The following is a 22,073-nucleotide window of genomic DNA, read 5'->3' as shown; positions in this document are numbered from 1 at the left end:
GGGTTATGTCTAATGGTAATAAACAGGATGGGGGGTACTTAGCAAAGCCTGTTTGTTGAGATTCTTTTCTGTGTCCCTGTGTCTACAGAGATAAAGACATTCCTTTCCTCCAGGTTCCTGGAATCAGGCTATTAAGACCTACTTCAGGGAAAGGTCAGTTACGTTTTATGGCCTGCTTCAGGGGAGAAGAGGAAGGAGACAGGGAGTGAACCTGCTCTGCTGTTTCCTCAAGTTCTAACGTGCCATCTTTTGGAGTAGCATGTATTTTGTTTGAGTCTCTATATATACACAAAACCCCCACAATAAATCATATGGGTTAAAGGAGACTATGAAAATATAAAGCTGGCCGGGCACAGTGGCTCATGCCTGTAATCCCATCACTTTTGGTGGCCGAGGCTAGCGAATCAGGAGGTCAAGAGATTCAGACCATCCAGGCCAACATAGTGAAACCCCATCTGTACTAAAAAAAAAAATTAGCTGAGTGTGGTGGCACATGCCTGTAGTCCCAGCTATTTGGGAGGCTGAGGCAGAATTGCTTGAACCCAGGAGGTGGAGATTGCAGTGAGCCAAAATCACGCCACTGCACTCTAGCCTGGTGACAGAGCGAGACTCTGTCTCAAAAAAAAAAAAAAAAGAAAATATAAAGCTGCAAGGAAGCTGCTTTAAGGCGTGTCTCCTAGCTCATCCAGACAGTTGACCCCTTTGAGAAAACTTTTCTGTGTAGTGGAGCTGCCACTGTTCTGTAGGTAGTCACCCATTTTTATCTGGGGAGTCACTGGGCTGAAAATAAAGCCCTTTCTTATACCCCTTACATTAAAAAGGATATTGGCTTAGGATTGGACAAATTTAAATCTTTGGTCTGTTAAATTTTTTTTTTTCTTCACTGGACTTCTATGTTTTAGAACCACTTTTACATTTTTCAGTGAGTAGTTTATGGGGTGTGGTTGGTTGACTCAAATAGAGGCTATTAAAGTTATTCTTTTACCTTTCCAGAGTTAAAATTTACTGTCATTCTCTTTGAATGTAAGATTCCTGACTTAAGGTGACACAGTTTTAGTATTTACAGTATCATGTTGTATTAAATGAGATGGTCCATTTGTAATATATGAGATAACCGGTTACAACTTGGAATTAAATGTACAGCTGAGAGGTCTAGCATTCTAGTCCTAAGCCATTCAAATTTTCTCAGTGACACAGGGCAGATCACTTAGGCTGAATGATCTTGCTTTGTTTTTTGCCTAAATAGAGAAGTGTTAAGTTGGTTAAATACTTCAAAGGGCAAGGTTTGAAACATACAAGCAGAAATGCTGTCTCTCCCTCCGGTACACTGTCTGATTTATTCACTTGGGTCCTTACCACCCAGTGCAGTGCTTCACACATAGCAGGCACTCACATGTTTGTTGGTTGAAATCTATGCAGAAGAGAATTGCACCAGTTTTTTCTGTGGTCGTATTAGAGGTGGAAGGTGTCTATTTTCACTGTTTGTTTTTGTGTCTGTGTTGGGAAAGGAACAAACCCCCAAACCTTTACTCATCACAGAGGGAAAGAACATTGGTACAAGACAAGGAACTGTTCTGCAAAAATAGATTTGAATGTCTGCTCTGCCCCAAATCTTCAGATGCTGCACACATTAACCGTGACCTCTTGGATGCCCTCCCTTGTTCATTCATTCACTTTGATTGATTCATTCCTTCAGAACTCAAAGCCCTGGTCTAGGTCTGATAGTGGCTAAGGTGGGCTTGAGTCCGTGCCAGCAAGTAAGCCATGATCTTAAGAGGGAAAATGACTGGAAGCAGATCACAGTGCTATATGGTGTTAGTAATAGGATAGATGTATGTAGGAAGTACAGTGGCAGTACAAAGAAGGGAAGGGAGCCATCATTATTGTCTGAGCGAATGGAGCAGAGTCATATGGACTCATAGAAAAACGGGTGCGTGGCTGGGCTTGGTGGATCATGCCTGTAATCGTAGTGGGAGGCCAAGGCGGGTGATCACCTGAGGGCAGGCATTCGAGACGGGCCTAATAAGGCAAAACCCCATCTCTTCTAAAAATACAAAATCAGTTGCCTGTCATCCCAGCTACTCAGGAGGCTGAGGCAGGAGAATTGCTTCAACCCAGGAAGTGGAGATTGCAGTGACCTGAGCGTGCCACTGCACTCCAGCCTGGGCAACAAATAGTGGAACTCCATCTCAAAAAAAAAAAAATAAGAAAGAAAAACAGGTAGAGGTAGGAATGTGTGTTCAACAGGGGGAAGGAAAGAAGATAGAAAGGAAGCACTCCAGTAACAGGGAGCAGCCTCATCACTTCCTGTAGGCTGCAGTATAGAAGAGGATGTGTGGGAGGGAGTACAGGGTAAAACTGGGGAAAACCGGAAACCTAAGACAGCTCCCGAGACAGATCAGACTGCTTCTCAAGTGTGGTTAGAACATGAATACTCCGAATAATGTATTAAATAGTTCCACTAAATGAAGTAGATGTTATATTTTTATGTAACTTAATCATCTTCATAATGCTCTTGGATAGATAGTATTATCATTTGTAGACTGAGAAACTGAGAGAAATCAAAGTCACATAATTACACTAGCTGTGCTTCCTATATATTATTTTTTAATTTCAAAAACTCTCTCAAATGTACAGAAATTTTTTTCCTTACTGACTTGATAGTTACCCACTTGAAGCTTCATCATTTCTGTATATTTAGTGCCTTTTTTTTTTTTAAAACAACAAGGACATATACCTACAAAGCTGTAATGTAGCCATCAACATCAGGAAGTTAACACTGATCCATTATTACCACGTAATCCTCAGATCCCATTTAAGTTTGACTAGTTGCACTAATAATGCCCTTCATGGCAAAAGGATAAATTTCAGGATTATCCATTGCTTTTAGTTTCCTGTCTATTTAGGTTCCTACAGCCTGGGACAGATCCTAATCCTTCCTTGACTTTTATGATCTAGAGACTAAAGGCCAAATGGTTTGTAGAATGTCCTTAAACTTGGGTTTACCTGAGGTTTCCTCGTGCTCGAATTCACAGTAGACGTTTTTGATAGGACTGTCATAGAACTGATGCTGTGTTCTAATTACATCTTATCAGGTGACTTAGGATTTCTGTTTGTCCCAGTATTGATGCTGTTTACTCTGATCACTTAAGACACTGTCTGCCTTGCTTCTCCATTGCGAAATTTCTTTTTTCCTTTGTAATATTTTGTGGAGAGGGACTTCAAAACTATGATGTAACTATTTCATTTCTTTTCTTTTCTTTTGAGACAGGGTCTGGCTCTGCTGCCCAGCCTAGAGTGCAGTGGTGCAATCATGCCTTGAACACCCAGGTTCAAGGGATCCTCCCACTTTAGTTTCCCAAGTAGCTGGCTCCACAGGCGTGCACCACTATGCCCAGCTAATTTCTTTTTATTTATTTATTTACTTTTGTTTTTTTAAGGTGGAGTCTCGCTCTGCCACCCAGGCTGGAGTGCAGTGGTATGATCTCAGCCCACTGCAACCTCCGCCTCCCCGGTTCAAGCAATTCTTCTGCCTCAGCCTCCCAAGTAGCTGGGCCCACAGGCACACGCCGCCACACCCAGCTAATTTGTGTATTTTTAGTAGAGATGGGGTTTTACCACTTTGGCCAGGCTGGTTTTGAACTCCAGACCTCGTGATCTGCCCACCTTGGTCTTCCAAAGTGCTGGGATAGCAGGCATACGCCCACCGTGCTTGGCCTATTTTTATTTTTTAAGTTTTCTTAGGGACAGTGTCTTTCCATGTTGCCTATGCTGTTCTTGAATTCTTGGACTTAGGAGATCCTCCTGCCTCAGCCTTCCAAAGTGCTGGGATTACAGGCATGAGCCAGCACGCCAGGCCAACTATTTTTCTCATCACATCTTAACTTTATTCATTGATATCAGTGTGTACTCATAATTTCCTAATAAATTATCATCTTTTACTCCCCTTTCAACTGGCTTCTGTTCTCTTTTGACAAGTTCTTATAATTCTTTGAGCATGTGTAGCTGACACAAGATGCTGTAGGCTCATCTTGTTCTTCCCTACCCTGGTACTAGAATCAGCCATTTCTCCAAGAGCCCTCGTTTCTTAGTGGAAAAGGATGTATACAAACCAAGATCTGGCTGCTAAGTATGATCAAAGGGTGTTTCTCCTTTCAGGCTTTCTTGGTGAACAGAGGTAGGGATTGTATTCATCGCACGTACACATTTACATGTTGTCTATCTCTCTAAAAGTCATGAATTGTTTATACTAACATATTTACTTCTAATCTTACCATAGAATTCATTCCAATTTTCTCGCCTGCCCCATTTGTAACTTCCTTTCCTGAAAATGAGCAATCTGGTTCCTTTATCCCTAACATACTTATTTAGTCAGTCCTGCTTTATTTAACCAGTCTTCCATTGCTGCTGCTCCCTTCCCCTGTGCAGATGTCCTATAACACTTGGGCCCTGCCTGACATCCTGTGCTGCAGTGGTCCCCACATGGACACATCCTCCTCACTTGGCTTGCACTGGCTTCTCATTTTAAGAGTGACACATCTATGCAACAATCCTGCATGTTCTTCATATGTACCCCCAAACCTAAAACACAATAACACACACACACACACACACACACACACACACACACAGAGTGACACATCTACAAGGCTTAGACTTCTCCTATAATTAGGGTGAAGCTTTGCGAAGAGCCAACGTTCTCATTGAGGTCTTGCCTATCTCCTTTAAGCTTAAATTGCAGTTTTTTGGTCAGTCCTTCTATCTAATTAACTTTCTTTTTGTTTGTTGTATCCTTAACTACAATAGTGATGACTATATTTACCTGTGGGTGTTGATTCTCATATCAGTAGTTATACACATTGTTATTAGACAGCTCATGATACCTTACATGTTATATATAATACTTTTTAAAGTATAAGTAGTAAAGCCATATGTTTGTACATCACCATAAACTGCAAAGATGTTAGACCAGACCCTGCTTAGAAGTCCCATGTGTCTGCCTGTGATTCTCATGATGATGGACTGCATAGTCTATAATTATATCAGAGTATCCAGTAGAAACTAGACTGTCACAAAACTTATGATTCTCTGATTTTAAAATTATATCAAAGATATCCCCATTAGTATATTAGTTTCTTTTGTGTTTGTTATTCCTTAGAAAGATCTTTTTTTTCTTTAAAAAGTGCATGAGGTTTGAAAGTTACTAATTAAGACTGGGAGTGATGACTCATGCCTGTAATCCCAGCAGGGATTTGGAAGACTGAGGTGGGTGGATCACCTGAGGTCAGGAGTTCTAGACTAGCCTGGCCAACATGGCAAAATCCCATGTCTACTAAAAATATAAAAAATTAGCTGGATGTGGTGGCAGTGCCGAGATCACTCCATTGCACTCTAGCCTGGGCAACAAAAACAAAACTCTGTCTTGAAAAAAGGAGAAAGTTGCTACATAAGATTGTGCTATATTCTAAAGATAACAGTAAGAGTTTCTTACCGGCCCAAACTTTGTCCCATGGAGATCCTTCTTCAAAAACAAGTCAACTTGTTGGAAAATAGAACTTCCCGAATGTTTTTTCTTCTGTGTTTACCCTATTTTATAGGAAGCTATGTAAATGTGGGCACTCTGTGAACAATTGTTTAATTACTCCCAAAGTTCTGACTGATTAAAAAGCATACTGACTTCAGAGTTCTTTTTTTTCTTTACATTTCCTTTTGTTAAGTCTGTTTTACTGAAGTAACTCTTCTGGGAAGCCATCCTGTTTCACTGTTATTTGGGGAATGGTTGTATAGGAAAAAGATTTATGTCTTTGCCTGTGGTACATAGAAATTTTTGTGGAATTCTCATTGCCAGTAAGTACCAGACAGAATTCAGATATCATCTTTCATTCAGAGTGAATCTAGAGGTCAGTGTTGCAGCCATCAGTGGGCAGATAACTGTTTCTCCAAAAGCAAGTTAATGCATTCATTTGTCTATAAATGAATTATTGACAGGCAATATTTAAATATTAATAGGCAAGTAGGAAGCTGCGATAGAAGTTATTAATCTGAGTATAGGTTTATCAATTTGTAAATGCAGTTACACTAGTAATACAACTGGTTCAGTTGGTTAGATTTACGTAAAAACGAAGCTTCAGTGATCACATCGTAGGTGAATGATTTTATTTGAGCATTCTCCTTGCTTTGAATTCTAGTCTGCTATTGTCCTTTGAACCATATGATTCTTAATAGCCAAAAGTATATTATGATAAAGAATGACTCAGGCGCAGTGGTTTATGTTTGTAATCCCAGCAGTTTGGGAGTCCGAAGCAGGAGGATTTTGGGCGTGAGCCCGGGAGTTCAATACCAGCCTGGGCAACATAGGGATACCCTCTCTCTTCAAGAAATTTAAAAAAATTAGCTGGCCATGGTGATGCATGCCTGTAGTCCCAGTTACTCATCAGGCTGAGGTGAGAGGATCACTGGAGCCCAGCAAGTCGAGGCTGCAGTGAGCAGTGATCACGCCACTGCACTCTAGCCTGGGCAACAGAGTGAGAGCCTGTCTCAAAAAAATAAGACTGCACTAGATACACAATTTTATTTAACTGCGTATTATGGAAAATTTCAAACTTATACAAAGTAAAGACTAGTATGACCCCTATTTACCCATTATCCATCTTTGATAATTATTAACACATATCCAAATAATTTTATGTTATAAAGATTTATGGCCGGGTGAGGTGGCTCATGCCTGTAATCCCAGTGCTTTGGGAGGCTGAGGTGGGCGTATCATGAGGTCAGGGACCATCCTGGCTATGGTGAAACCCCGTCTCTACTAAAATATAAAAAATTAGCCGGGTGTGGTTGTGCACATCTGTAGTCCCAGCTGCTCTGGAGGCTGAGGCAGGAGAATCGCTTGAATCTGGGAGACGAAGGTTGCAGTGAGCCGAGATCATGCCGCTGCACTCCAGCCTGGTGAAAGAGCAAGACTCTGTCTCAAAAAAAGAAGATTTATAAAACTTTAAATAATTTTTTTTTAATGTAGTGTTTTACTCTGTTGTCCAGCCTGGAATACAGTGGCTTAGTCTCAGCTCACTGCAAGCTCCACCTCCCAGGTTGAAACAATTCTTGTGTCTCAGCCTCCCCAGTAGCTGGGATTACAGGCGTGCACCACCACACCTGGCTAATTTTTGTATTTTTAGTAGAAATGTGGTTTTGCCATTTTGGCCAGACTGATGTCAAACTCCTGGCCTCAAGTGATCCACCTGTCTTGGTATCCCATAGTGTTGGGATTACAGGTGTGAGCCACTGCACCTGGCCTAGGATCTCTTATTTATCATTAGTCCTGGATAAGTACTCCAGTTTGACTGATGGTTGTATGCTCATCCTACAGAGAAGCAAAATGGTGTTCAGACAGATAATCAACTTGCCCAACTTGTTTAGAAGAAGCTTAACTAGGGCTCATTGTTTCAGGCTTTCAAAAGCTTTTTTCTAAGTTGCTATCATACTTTATTTTCTAGATATTTATTTGTCTCATTCTTTAGACTGAGAAGGGCAGGCTCACACCTGTTACGAATCCACACTCAGTACCTAGCTGAACAACTGATGTATAGAGTTCAGTCAATATTTGTTGAATGAATGGATCAAGACTGTCTTTATATTAGGAGTCTGATTTGCATCTAAAAATATTTTCGGTAGCATTATTTATTTCCTTCCCATCAAGAATAATTCCATGGTTTTCTTTAAGTGGACTCTTGCCACCAGGGAAATATTGTGGACTGGATTTCTGTGATTGTTAAGCTGTTAATAAAAAGCCCAACTGAAGATAAAATATGAAATGATTAAAAAAATGGTTTATCTCCTAACCTGGTAGCCAGTTACTAAATTCCTGGCAGAATTGAGGAGACACAGGCATATTGATAATGAGACATGAGAGACAAGCTCTCTGTGTTCCGGGAGCAGAGCAGTGTTCTTTTCTCTAACGTTCACGCTGAATGAGCAATATGGGAGTGACTTGAAGAAATGAGCATTTGTATCTCATGCAAGGGTTTTTGCTTTTTCTAGTACCTTCATTAAGGCATTAGCTTTGTGTAATTTGAAATGCAAAATCTCAGTTGCCGAAAAAGCAGAGTGGAAATGAGCAGCATCCTCTCTTCCTTAAGAGAAGCTATCTTTCTTCTGTCACTTGAGACGTTTTCCTATAGTTGAGGATTTTATAGCCAAGAGAATTTTTAAAACCGCGTTACTGGTTAAAAAAATTTCTTTTGTTGGTCTTAATTTCATAGGCATGTAAGGTTAGGGTCTCATTTATCTTTGAACTTTATTGTTAAATTTAACCCAGTACCTTATATATAACACAGAATCAATGTGGTCATTAGGGTTTTTGTGGTTTATTTTCTGAATTAAATCACCAAGGATTTTTAGTCATTCAGTTTCAGAACAAAAAAGCATATTCTCAACTTAAGGTGTACAAACAAACAAAAAAGAAAACCTGATCTTTATTTTTTAATCAAGTGAATTTATCTGAGCAGTAACATTCAGCATTTCTGAAAATGTTGGAAAATGCCAAAATTCTTACACTAGTCGAGTGTAGAGTGCTGGCAAAAACAGAGTGAACTCTAAAACTATCTAACGTGGAAGTTTCCTGTCAAAGGTAGCTTTGTGATGACATTTTGAGACCTGGTCTTGGGGTGGTGGGGTTGGAGGAAGAAAAAATAAGTGTTGGGAGATCATAAAAAAAAAAAAAAAGACCCAAATAGAACTAGAAATAGAAACAGCTATCTCTGAGCTAAAAATACACTAGACTGCACTAATGGTAGATTAGACATGATAGAAGAAAAGAGTACTGAATTTGAAGTCATAATAGAAATGATCTAAAATGAAACACAGGAGGAAAAATAAAAATAGAGGATCAGTGAGCTATGGACAATTTCAAGTAGCCTGATAATAGTGTACATGGAATCTCTGAAGAACAGAAGAAAGGGATAGTCTACAGAAAAAAATATTTGAAAAAATAATAGCCAAAATTTTTCCAAATTTGATGAAAACTAAACTTACATATCCAGGAATCTCAGTAAACCACAAGCACAAGGAACATTAAGAAAGTTACACCGAAGTACATCATAATTTGATTGCTTAGGACCAGTAGTGAAGAGAAAATCTTAAAAGCAGCTGGAAGAAAAAGATTTATTATATTAGAAAAATAAAGATCAGGATCCTTGAAGGCAGATTTCACATCTGAACAGCACAAGTGAGAAAACAAAGCAACGTTTTAAAAGTACTAAAAGAAGGCCAGGTGCAGTGACTCACATCTGTAATCCCAGCACTTTGGGAGGCTGAGGCAGGGGATCACCTGAGGTCAAGAGTTCAAGATCAGCCTGGTCAACGTGGTGAAACCCCATCTCCACTAAAAATACAAAAATTAGCTAGGTGTGGTGGTGCATGCCAGTAACCCCAGCTACTCGGGAGGCTGAGGCAGGAGAATTGCTTGAACCTGGGAGGTGGAGGCTGTACCAGGAGAATCGCTTGAACCTGAGAGGTAGAGGCTGCAGCAGTGGAGATTGTACCACTGCACTCCAGCCTGGGTGACAGAGCAAGACTCCATCTTTAAAAAAAAAAGGTACTAAAAGAAAAAACCCAATAAACCTTCGATTCTAGGATTCTATGCTCACTGAAAATCTTTCAAAAGCAAAGGTGAGATAAAGATGTTTTCAATGTATATGAAAGCTGAAAGAATTCATTACCAATTGGGTGGGCACTCAGGTATCCTATTTGATATTTGTTTGGGCCTAGATGATTTAGTTATAGATGGATGTACCTTAGTGAACCAGTGAGAATCTCTGAGGAATGTGGAATTTGGACCAAGAGAATCATATTAATATGTGACATCTGGGCCTGCATAGGCCATGGGTATCGAACAGTGGAGAAGGCTGTGAGCAGAGAAAGCAGAATGAACTGAGACAGAAAGGTGAGAAATAGACACTCAAACCAATTGCCTTTGGTTTCTGTGGTCTTCCATTTGCCAGTTTTAGTTTTTCCTGAAACTAACTTGCAGCCCTGCATTTGGGCTTTGCAAGAAATCATTTCATCTTTATAATATTTTTTATTTTAATTTTAATTTAATTTTATTTTTTTATTCTTCACAACATTAATGGAAGCACTGGTTTGTATATATTTACTTCTTTTTAAGCTAACTCTAGATGCATTTGAATACTTGTCACACACAAAAAAGGGATCTGTTCCAAATTGTCTTATAGTCTTGTCTTTTTTTTTTTTTTAAGTGTAAATTATTATCCTGAGGTGGTCCTATCTAGATATAGGAACAGACAAAACAGTTAATTTTGAGAATTTAGCCTTTCTAGGCCTATCATCTTTGGTGTATCCAAAATGCTTTCTATGTGAACTTTAACGCCTTTCATTTCTGTTCATTCATGAGGCAAAAAACTGCTGTAGCTTTTAAAGTAGAGTGCTCAGGCAGCCTGAAATTGTTGAAAAAATGAGGAAAATGTAACTGCCTGAACGGTTCTTCTTGCTCGCCGCACAAATAAATACCATGGGACTGTAGTAAAAAAAGAGTGTAGGCTGGGTGAGGTGGCTTACACCTGTAATCCCAGCACTTTGGGAGGCCAAGGCAAGTGGGTCACTTTAGGCCAGGAGTTCGAGACTGCCCTGGGCAAAATGGTGAAACCCTGTCTCTTAAAAATACAAAAATTAGCTGGGCATGGTGGCATGCCACTGTAGTCCCAGCTACTTGGGAGGCTGAGGCAGAAGAATTGCTTGAACCCAGGAGGCAGAGGTTGCAGTGAGCCGAGATTATACCCCTGCACTCCACCTTGGGCAATAGAGCTAGAGACTGTCTGGAAAAGGAGAGAAAGAGAAGAAAAGAAAGGAAAAAGAGTTTAATGGACATGAGGGTTGGGCACAGAGTTAGTACTCCATGTCTCCTCCAGAACTTGGAGGTTAGGAGTTTTTCAAAGGCAATTTGGGGGAACTGGTGGGGTGTAGGCTTGTTGCTGATTGCTTGGGCTGCAGATGAAATCATAGGGAGTCAAAGGTGCCCTGCGCACTGAATAGCTTCTGGGTGGGGCCACAGGAGCAAAGTTGACATGTCCAGATGGAGCCATGGATATCAGACACGCAAAAAAAAAAAGGCCTAAAAAAGATATCTCAAAAGGCCTATCTACAGTAGTGATGTTACTTGCTGGAATGGTTGGCAAACCATGTCTAGATCTTAGCAGAATCAGGCTCCTCTCCTCCCCTGCTTGATGGCCTACCTCTCTTCCCCTCCCCTCTCCTCCCCATCCCAGGTCTCCCTTTGTCACCCAGGCTGGAGTGCAGCTACAGGGGCGTGATCTCACTGCAGCCTCCCTCCACCTTCTGGGTTCACCTGATTCTTGTTTCTCAGCCTCAGCAGGGATTACAGGTGTGTGCCACCATGCCTGCCTATTTTTTTTTTGTATTATTATTAGAGACAGGGTTTTGCCATGTTTGCCAGGCTGGTCTTGAACTCCTGGCCTCAAACAATCCCCTGCCTCAGCCTCCCAGAGTGCTGGGATTACAGATGTGAGCCACCACACCCAGCCAAGCACCCCTTTTTCTGAGTCCATGTGATTCTGCTCCAGTTGCTCAGACAAAAATGATGGCCCCCTTCCCTTCTTTGTACTCTCACTGTACTTTCTATCTGTCTATCCTAATACCTCTTAGGCCTTTCGTGACCTTTAAAAAAGCAGATGAATTTTGGACTAGGCCTATTATCATTTAAACTATAGCCTAAATGTCTTTCAAAGTTAGCTCAGCCCAGTAGCCCAGGAATAATTAAATTAAGAGGAAGGTGCAGGATGAGGGTAGGGGTGGGTTGGCATAGATCGCTTTCACTGTCATACTTTTCTCACTGATAGAATTTTTGCAAAGGCAATTTTGGAAATAGTGACAGGTATCTCCCATTCTGGTCTGAGTCCAGCTACATTAGGGGTTTATAGATGTACTAATTGCTTTTCCAGCAAGGATGTTGGTTTTGCTCTTTCATTAATCACTTTTTTTTGGGTTTTTTTTTGCGGTGGGGGGATCTTTTTTTTGAGTTCTGTCACCCAGGCTGGTGTGCTATGGTGTGGTCTTGGCTCACTGCAACCTTCACCTCCCTGGTTCAATTGATTCTCTGCCTCAGCCTCCCAAGTAGCTGGGATTACAGGCACCCACCACCACAGGCAGCTATTTTTTTTTTTTTTTTTGTATTTTTAATAGAGACCAGCCAACACTAGTCTTTTCTAAGTTTGTATTTTAAAAAATCACAAATGCTTTAAAATATTGTCAATGTAATAGATCCCAGCTGCTGATTCCTTTATGCCAAATGATTGTTTTAAGTAAATTTTGATTCCTACTTGTCTTTGGCTGTAGTAGGTTTGCTTTAATTTTAAAAATTAAATTCGACAGGATCATAAGCATGGTTTTGACCAAATATTTTGCTGGTAAATCTTAAAATGACTGCAGTATAATTTAGAGTCTCAGAAAATTTCCTTTTAAATAGTTGCCTTTCTTTATCCTCATTGTTCTTGTTCTGATAGTGTATCTTGTGATTCTAAAATTTTTCTTCCTTTCTGGGTGAAGTGACAGAATTTTAAAGTCTTTTTTGAAAGATCTGGTGATATAAATAGTTTGGGGGAGCTTTGACCTACTTAGAATGGTTCTTTGTGCCAGAGAGCGTGTTTATTCCCAAGGTAATTGTGCTACGGAATTGCCCATGTGAATGCATTGAAACTTGCAACTTTTGCCAGACCTTTTATTATACAAACACAATGAAGCAGCAGGCAGCCAAAGAGAAACGAGGAACATTGCATTGTTCTTGTACTTCCTTGAATTAATAAGTTTATTCGTCTCAGTATTTTCTACAGATTCTTTGACAATAATATTGTGAACGAGGATTTATCAGCAACAGTTGATTGCATGTGTGTTTATTGTCAGTGTGTTTGTTGTGTTAAAACACCTTTATGCATTTTGTTCAGTAGGAGATTATACTTACACATAAAATTTTTTGTTTATATTTAGTGCTTTTTTAGATGTATGACTATCATGAAGTATAGTAATATATTCCTTTTAGTTTATTTTAAAATATCAGGATAATAATATTTAAATGTATGTATTTGGAAGTATTTACATTTATTAATATTCTGTTTTTGTGATAGCAGAATATCTATGCCATTTCTTCTATCTCTTCATGGTTGAATTATTTGCAGTAGATTTTCCCTAATCAGTTCAGTATTTTAACATACGAAGGTATCTACCCAAAAACTAGAAAATAGAGTCCCTTAACATAATAAGCAGGACGTGTTCTATGCAGTTTCTATGAAGACTCAAATTTGAGGATATGTGATTTTTGTTAAAATTAGACTTTTTGTGAAATAGAGGTGTTTTTATGTACCTTTGGCCTCTAGGAGGCAGCATGGTCTAATCTAAGATTTCTGTATCCTTAATAAGGAAACTTAGTCCTCCCTCATTTTGAGAACTTCCGTTTATTATGAAAATACTTGCTTCTGAATCATAGTTATGCTGTGAATGAGTAAAATAACAGCAGATAGTCACAGAGTCCTAGACTAGATTTTGTTATCCTGTTATTATTTTTATGAATCCTTAAAAAGCAAAAGGAATTACTGTGATTGCTGTAGCAGTAGCGTAACAACAGAAAAAGTAATCATTTCAGTGGATGAGTGCATTTTCAGTTTGGAGACCACTAGTCTCCATCCAGCCTTCTCAGCTGTTGTGTAAAACCCATAAGAGGGCTGGGCGCGGTGGCTCACGCCTGTAATCCCAGCACTTTGGAAGGCTGAGGCTGGCAGATCATGAGGTCAGGAGATCAAGACCATCCTGGCCAACATGGTGAAACCCCATCTACTAAAATACAAAAAATTAGCTGGGTGTGGTGGCTCATGTCTGTAGTCCCAAATACTTGGGAGGCTGAGGCAGGGAGGGGAGTCTCTTGAACTTGGAAGGCAGGTAGTGAGTCGAGACCACGCCACTGCACTCCAGCCTGGTGACAGTGAGACTCTGTCTCAAAACAAAACAAAACAAAATACCCTGCAAGGCATCACTGTCATTAACAGCTGAGGATGTCTTTTTCTAGCTGATGTTTTTGCTTAAATGATGTGTTAAGTGTTTATTTAAATATAACTTGAATAAAATATAGCTCTCCTATAGTTATTACTAAAAGCTATCCAAATTGCTTGAAATTCAGGAGATACATTGTGCCAGTTTTTTCACTGTAATAGTGTATACTTTTGCTATTTGATCAGAATGTATTAATGTGACTATTGCCATAATTTGTGGCTTCAGGAGAACAGAGACTAGGCATGTATTGTAAGGGGACAGTGGATAAACAGTTATCCTTTAGTTGATCTATTTTTCTTTACTTCTATTTTATTTTTTTTGGAGATGGAGTCTCGCTCTGTTGCCCAGGCTGGAGTGCAGTGGCATGATCTTGGCTCACTGCAAACTCTTCCTCCCAGTTTCAAGTGATTCTCCTCTCTCAGCTTCCTGAGTAGCTGGGACTACAGGCATGTGCCACCATGCCCAGCTAATTTTTGTATTTTTAGTAGAGTTGGAGTTTCACTGTATTGGCCAGGCTGGTCTTGAACTCCTAACCTCGTGATCTGCCTGCCTCGGTCTCCCAAAGTGCTGGGATTCAGGCATGAGCCACAGAGCCCAGCCCTTTTTGTTTTCATAGCACCTGAATAACTTCCATTTAGTGGCTCACATGAGACTACTGTAGTGAAAGGATAGTGCCCCTTGGTTTTTGGAATTGCCAGCTTTGGGAAAATTTATTCTGCCCAAAACTCAAAGATAGGTTCAGAAGGCAAAGTAACTGTCAGGAGGATTTATTTGTAATCTTATTAATGAGATTGATACTGACAAGTATTATTATTAATTTAATTTTGGATCTGTTTTGATCAAAATGTTATAAAGTTCAGGTCATGTCCTCATGCCCTAGAATGTACATCATCTAGAAAGATTTGACCCCAGTAGTCAAAAGCTATACTGAAAGAATTGATAAATGTTTAGAAAAATTAGAGCTGCTGTATATTTCTAAATAATTCCAGTAGATCCTCTTCCACAAAAAGATGCAGTTCTTTTTAAAGGAAGAAATAACCTGCTGTTTTCTTGTTTGTAGTGGTCTGAGACTTCCAGCTCCCCTTTTGTATGTAAGACCTGAAGGTCTTCAGTTAGCTAATGAGCTGGAGTTCTTTTGCTTTTTCTGTAAAAGGTTTTTTGAGTGTGCATTGTTTCTGCAGTGACAGGATTATATTTGGGACAAAATGAAAATGGGAGAACAGGAACTGGTATGTCCTGTTCTGAGCTCTGTAATGAGCAGAAGTGGACTTAATGAAGGAATTGAATTATTTGTAAACCTTTAGATTTTAAAAAGCAAAATAAGGCCTCTATCCTCAATTTTTTATTTATTTCTACATTATGTCATTAGAAAGTTTCTTTTTTTTTTGAGACAGAGTTTTGCTCTTGTTACCTAGGCTGGAGTGCAATGGTGCGATCTCGGCTCACTGCAACCTCCGCCTCCTGGGTTCAGGCAATTCTCCTGCCTCAGCCTCCTGAATAGCTGGGATTACAGGCACGCGCCACTGTGCCCAACTAATTTTTTGTATTTTTAGTAAAGATAGGGTTTCACCATGTTGACCAGGATGGTCTCGATCTCTTGACCTCATGATCCACCTGCCTCAGCCTCCCAAAGTGCTGGGATTACAGGCGTGAGCCACCGCGCCCGGCAGAAAGTTTCTTATAAGTAAATATATAATTTCTGCCAAGAAAAGCAGCAAAGTTTTAAGTATTCCATTTTAACATTGTTTATAGTTATTTTTCTTTTTTAATTAGACATCAGAGATACATATGTGAGACATTTTCTATTTTAGGCGAAGTGTGCTTTGGCTTGTTTTTGTCCATTAACTTAGTTGAGGGCTGTTACTCTTGAAATAATAATTCCCTAAAGATGTCATGATTGTAAGACAAGGAACTGTAGTAACTAGATTTTTCTTACTAATTACCACTGTAACTAGCCTATTTTATGCTTGCTACAAGTATATGTCACAAATACAATACAGTGTGGAAGGAAAATTTTAATATCTAATTGCTAGGGTATTTTGCAAGAAAAGACAGTTTATGCTTGGTTTATTAAATTAGTATGAAATAATATGTACTGTTACAGTGTTTATTGAGCTTCCAGGTGTCTTCAGTGGACTGACTCAGCATACAAGGATTGCTTTTTGTGGCTATGTGTTTTATGTGTAATTGTGTACATAAATGTTTACTGGACTCTATTATTAAAATGATCAGTTTATCAGTACGGCTAAAAATGTTACATTGTTGTTTGTGCCTGGAACAGCATGTAACATATACAAATAGAATGCAAATTGCAGTGGAAACCAGAAGAGTCCCTAGGGCTGAAAGGGATCTTGGAGAGTATCTGGTGCCTTGATCTTCTAGCTCTGTTCTAAGGAGCTTGGATGTGGAGTTCCGCTACTGAAATTAAATAATGACAGGATTGTTTTCTTTTAATTAGATAATGAATATAATTTCCTCACTTACGATTTTTTCACCTACTTAAAAACATTTTTTTTAAATCATTTTCTACCATTTGTCTGCTTGGGAGTACTAACCTGAATTCAAAGTGAAATAACAGGTACAAATGAATACAGATGAAACAGCCAATTGTTTTTGTAGCCTTGTATTCACGTAGCTGTGATTTTTTTTTCTTTTTTTAATTTTTTTTATTTGAGACAGAGTCTCATTCTGTTGCCTAGGCTGGAGTACAGTACTTTGATCACTGCTCACTGCAGTCTTGACATCTGTGGGCTCAGGTAATCCTTCCACCTCAGCCTCCTGAGTAGTTAGGATACGGGTGTGTGCCACCATGCTCATTTTGTGTTTTTTGTAGAGACAGGATTTTGTCATATTGTCCAGGCTGTTCTTGAACTGGGCTGAAGCTATCCTCCTGCCTTGGCCTCCCAAAGTGCTGGGATTACAGGCCTGAGCTAACATGTCTGGCCTGATTTTTAAAATTTCTAATATATATAAAATGATTGAATTTTCCATACATAAGATATCTCCTAACACACTGAACTTAGCTGGTAAATCAATATTTTATCCCACTGGAACATGTTATGCATAGAGCATCATTAATTTTAAATGCTCCATCACCCATAATAATTATTGGAACTAGTGATTTGGTCCAGTAATCTTTTTTACCAATGAGTCCCAAAGAGATTGAATGACTTTCTTAAGGTTACTTGACAAATTAATGATAGGGTCCAGGTTGTATTCTGTGACTTAATAGTTTACGTTCATTGTTCTAGATTGAACAGCAATACTTCTCAGGTATCACTGAATTTGGAGGGAGTTTTGTTGTTTAGGAAGCATTTACCATTCTTTAGGGATACAATCCTCATTTTTACAGAAGAGGAAACAGGCTCATAGAGTTTAAAGGATTTAACTAAAGTTTTTCTAAAGTTTCTTCACTAGTTAGAGAAGAATCCAGGTCTTTTCATTGGAATTGTCAATCCTTTCCTTATGTAACTAGCTACTGGTAGAAGGAAAATTATAGCAGGAGTGATGACACCTTCAGAAATCTTTTGAGTCAACAACTTATTAGAATTAATAATACTCAAGTATTTAGGAAGTAGGAAGAATTGAGCCAGCAAAGATTATTATTTTGGTCAGTAAATTGTGTTTTTTTGGGATGCTTGACGCTGCTTTTTTTTTTTTTCTTGAGACAGAGTCTGTCGCTCTGTTGCCCAGACTGGAGTGCATTGGTACAATCTCTGCTCACTGCAACCTCCACGTTTCAGGTTCAAGTGATTCTTATGCCTCAGCTTCCCGACTAGCTGGGGTTACATACAGGTGTGTGCCACCAAGCCTGGCTAATTTTTGTATTTTTAGTAGAGATGGGGTCTCACCATATTGGCTAGGCTGGTCTCTAACTCCTGGCCTCTAGCGATCCACTACCTTCGCCTCCCAAAGTGCTGGGATTACAGGCATGAGCTACTATGCCTGGCCAGACACTGCTATTTATAAGGATCATAAAATGTAAATTTAAAGCACTTAAAGATGTTTCTGCATTTGGATTTATCTCCTTCAAAAATAAAGATTTGATTCTCTTGTGCTACTCCTGAAATAAAAAATACAAATAAAATAAAACTTAAAAAATATTTGGGCCGGGCGTGGTGGCTCACGCCTATAATCCCAGCACATTGGGAGGCCGAGGCGGGGGTATCACAAGGTCAAGAGATCGAGACCATCCTGGTCAACATGGTGAAACCCCGTCTCTACTAAAAATACAAAAATTAGCTGGGCGTGGTGGCACGCGCCTGTAGTCCCAGCTACTCGGGAGGCTGAGGCAGGAGAATTGCTTGAACCCAGGAGGCGGAGGTTGCGGTGAGCCAAGATCACGCCATTGCACTCCAGCCTGGGTAACAAGAGCGAAACTCTGTCTCAAAAAAAAAAAAAATTTTTTTTTGAGAAAGAAATGTATTTAAATATCTAAAAATTTTTATTTTATGTGTATTTTTATAGATTTTTTTTTTAACTTTTTTATTTTGAGACAGGGCCTCACTCTGTTGTCCAGTCTGGAGTGCATGTCATGATGACAGCTCACTGCAGCCTCCATTTCCTGGGTTCAAGCAATCCTCTGGCCTCAGCCTCTTCATTATCTGGGACTACAGGCACATGGCACCATGGCTACCTGTTTTTTGTTTTTGCAGAGATGTGGTCTCATGTTGCCCAGACTGATCTCTAACTGTTAGGCTCAAGTGATCCTCCCACCTTAGCCTCCCAGTGCTGGGATTACAGGTGTGAGCCACCATGCTTAGCCTACTTGCTGATTATGGTTTAGGGAGACTTGGCCTTTATAGGCACAAGTAAAATCAGAATTATCACAGAGATTCTTTGAAGTCTGAATTTGTATCCACTGTTATTATGTATGAACTTTGCCTTATATTTTATCATGCCTTGAGATGTTAACTAGTATTATGAAGCCAATAATTAAAACTACTTTTTATTTTATCTTTGCATCATCTTATTAAAAGTCCTGTTTTTGGCCAGATATGGTGGCTCACGCCTATAATTTCAGGAATTTGAGAAGCCGAAGTGGGAGGTTTGCTTGAGCCCAGGAGTTCGAGACCAGCCTGGTGAGACCTCGGTTCTACTAACAAAAATAAAATAATTAGCCACTCATGGTGGTGCATGCCTGTAGTCCCAGTGACTTGGGAGGCTAATGCTTGAGTCTGGGAGATACAAGGCTGCAGTGAGCTATGATTGCGCCACTGTATTGCAGCCTGCGTGACAGAGTGAGACCCTGTCTCCAAAAAACCCCCAAAAACCATGACACCTATTTTTGGGTGTTTTGTAATCTAATAGTAGAGTAGTACATGTGCAGAATTTATAAGTGGACATATCCTGGAGTGGAGGGTCAAAAAGTCTTAATGGATTGCATGATAAAAAAAACTTGAGACAACTTGGAGAAAGAAGCTGGAAAATAAGGCAAAGAAAGACTGGTTGTTTGAGGATCTGTTTAGATTGTAGTAGGTACCAGTGATTATATGATTTCCTTTGCATATGTTATGTGACATGATGTTGACAATAATCTTCCGAAATAAATACTGACTTTTTTTTTTTTTTGAGAGACAGTCTCCCTCTATTGCCAGGCTGGAGTATAGTGGCGTGATCTCAGCTCACTTCAACCTCCGTCCCCTGAATTCAAGCGATTCTCCTGCCTCAGCCTTCGGAGTAGCTCCCACTATAGGTGCCCGTCACCACACCTGGCTAATTTTTGTATTTTGTTTTATTTTATTTTTTAGTAGAGACGAGGTTTCACCATGTTGGCCAGGATGGTCTTTAACTCCTGACCTCATGTGATCGGCCCACTTCGGCCTCCCAAAGTGCTGGGATTACAGGTGTGAGTGACCGTGCCCGGCCAAATATTGACATTTTATAATCAGCAAGACTGAGGCTCAGAGAAATGTAATAACCCGCCTGTGAGCACAATCACTGTATTGCAGATTCTGTATTTCACCCTCATCTCCTACCTAAGCTCTTTCTACATACCGTTTCTATTAAATTAGCTGGGCATTTGAATATGCCATTAGCTGAGATAAAGAATACAAGTAACTGATATTCTCCAGATTACTATTTTTAAGGATGTATTTATACTAACCCTACTTGAGACATCTAATACATATATGATGTGTGTTAGTTGTACCTGTGGTCCATAACTTATTCATGTTGAAAGTTTATCATGTTCAACTTTATCATGTTGAAAGTTAATATTGATTCTTTTGAGTTTGTGTTTTATAACAAAATATTCAGTTATGACAAAATATTTTTCCTTTAGGAAAATAACACATTTTGAAGTAAGATGATGTACAAAAACCATAATAATTATTTAAGCAATTAAAACTGTTATAAATACAAAATTTTCTGATTTTTCTTTTTTACCCTTTTCAGATGAGGGTTTTCACGGTCCTCTGTGATTCATGATATCACCAAGCTCTGGTAACGAAGTGTTGAAATGATTTCTTCAGTCTTAGGAGCTCACAAATTAAAAAACAATGCCGTATGCTTATGAGGCTTTCACCTAAAGAGATTAGTAGTAACATTTCCATTTATTCATCTGTTTTTCTACTTATTTTGACATGTTTTTGCAAGATAGTTTATTTAATGTGAATTTAGCATAAGTGGAATTTGAATCCACATATTTGCACAGAGCACTGAAAGCTCCTATAAAGCAAACAGAAGAAGGCTTCCAGGGGAATTTCAAGAATGTTGTGCATTTTTAAAATAGAAGTCTCTGCTGTGCTCTGTTCCCACAGTTTATGCCCTTTGCCTTGTGACTATTATCCTTTCTTTTCATCTTTGTAACAGTTTTTTTTGAGATGGAGTCTTGCTCTGTCACCCAGGCTGGAGTGCAGTGGTGAGATCTCGGCTTACGGCTACCTCCACCTCCCAGGTTCAAGCAGTTCTCCTGCCTCAGCCTCCCGAGTAGCTGGAATTACAGGCATTGCCATCATACCTGGTAATTTTTGTATTTTGAGTAGAGATGGGGTTTCACCATCTTGGCCAGGCTGGTCTTGAACTCCTGACCTTGTGATCCACCCCGCTCAGCCTCATAAAGTGCTGGGATTATAGGCGTCAGCCACCTTGATTTTAACTGTGACTTTTTTTTTTTTTTTTTGAGACGGAGTTTTGCTCTTGTTGCCCAGGCTGGAGTGCAATGGCGTGATTTCGGCTTACCACAGCCTCTGCCTCCCAGGTTTTAAACGATTAGTAGAATCAGCCTCCTGAATAGCTGGGATTACAGGCATGCACTACCATGCTTGGATAATTTTTGTATTTTTAGAAGAGAAGGGATTTCTCCATGTTGGTCAGGCTAGTCTCGAACTCCTGACCTCAAGTGATCTGCCCCCCTCTTGGCTTCCCAAAGTGCTGGGATTACAGGCGTGAGCCACCACGCCTGGCCAACTGTGACCTTTTAAGTTATGGATTTAGTTTGGTTTCTGCATCTGGCAAGTAAACACTGCATATCTGTGATTGGAAAGTTGGTGGCAAGGTTACCTTTCCATTCTTGATGTTGCAGCCTGAAGTGCCTTCACAACTTGTTCTGTGGTTTGCCTTTTTTTGGTGGATGTTAGATACAATGATGCATGCAAAACATTTTTTTTTTTTTTTTTTTGCCTGAGTCTCACTCTCTTACCAAGGCTGGAGTGCAGTGGTGCAATCTCTGCTCACTGCAACCGCTGCCTCCCAGGTTCAAATGATTCTCCTGTCTCAGCATCCTGAGTAGCTGGGATTATAGGTAGCCACCACCACACATGGATAATTTTTGTGGTTTTGGTAGAGATGGGGTTTCACCATGTTGGCCAGGCTGGTCTCGAACTACTGACCTCCAGTGATCCACCTGCCTCACACTCCCAAAGGGCTGGGATTACAGGCATGAGCCACCCTGCCCAGTCTCTGCATGCAAAAATTTTAACCCAACGTCCAGTGCAGAGGTAAATGCTCAATAATTAATTGCTATTATTCCATTATCTCCTGTATTTGACTAGCTCCCTTTT

At 39.8% G+C, this 22,073-nt stretch overlaps 1 protein-coding gene across 3 annotated transcripts in view; it reads left to right on the top strand.

Annotated features, from left to right (window-relative positions):
- Positions 1 to 22,073, top strand: part of FGD4 (FYVE, RhoGEF and PH domain containing 4) — a 242,795-nt gene that overhangs the window by 33,825 nt on the left and 186,897 nt on the right. The window lies entirely within an intron of this gene.

This window comes from Callithrix jacchus, chromosome 9 (genome assembly GCF_049354715.1).
Source record: "Callithrix jacchus isolate 240 chromosome 9, calJac240_pri, whole genome shotgun sequence".
Taxonomy (NCBI): Eukaryota; Metazoa; Chordata; class Mammalia; order Primates; family Cebidae; genus Callithrix; species Callithrix jacchus.
Note: the sequence above shows the minus strand (reverse complement) of the source record. Positions and strands in the feature narration are given on the sequence as shown.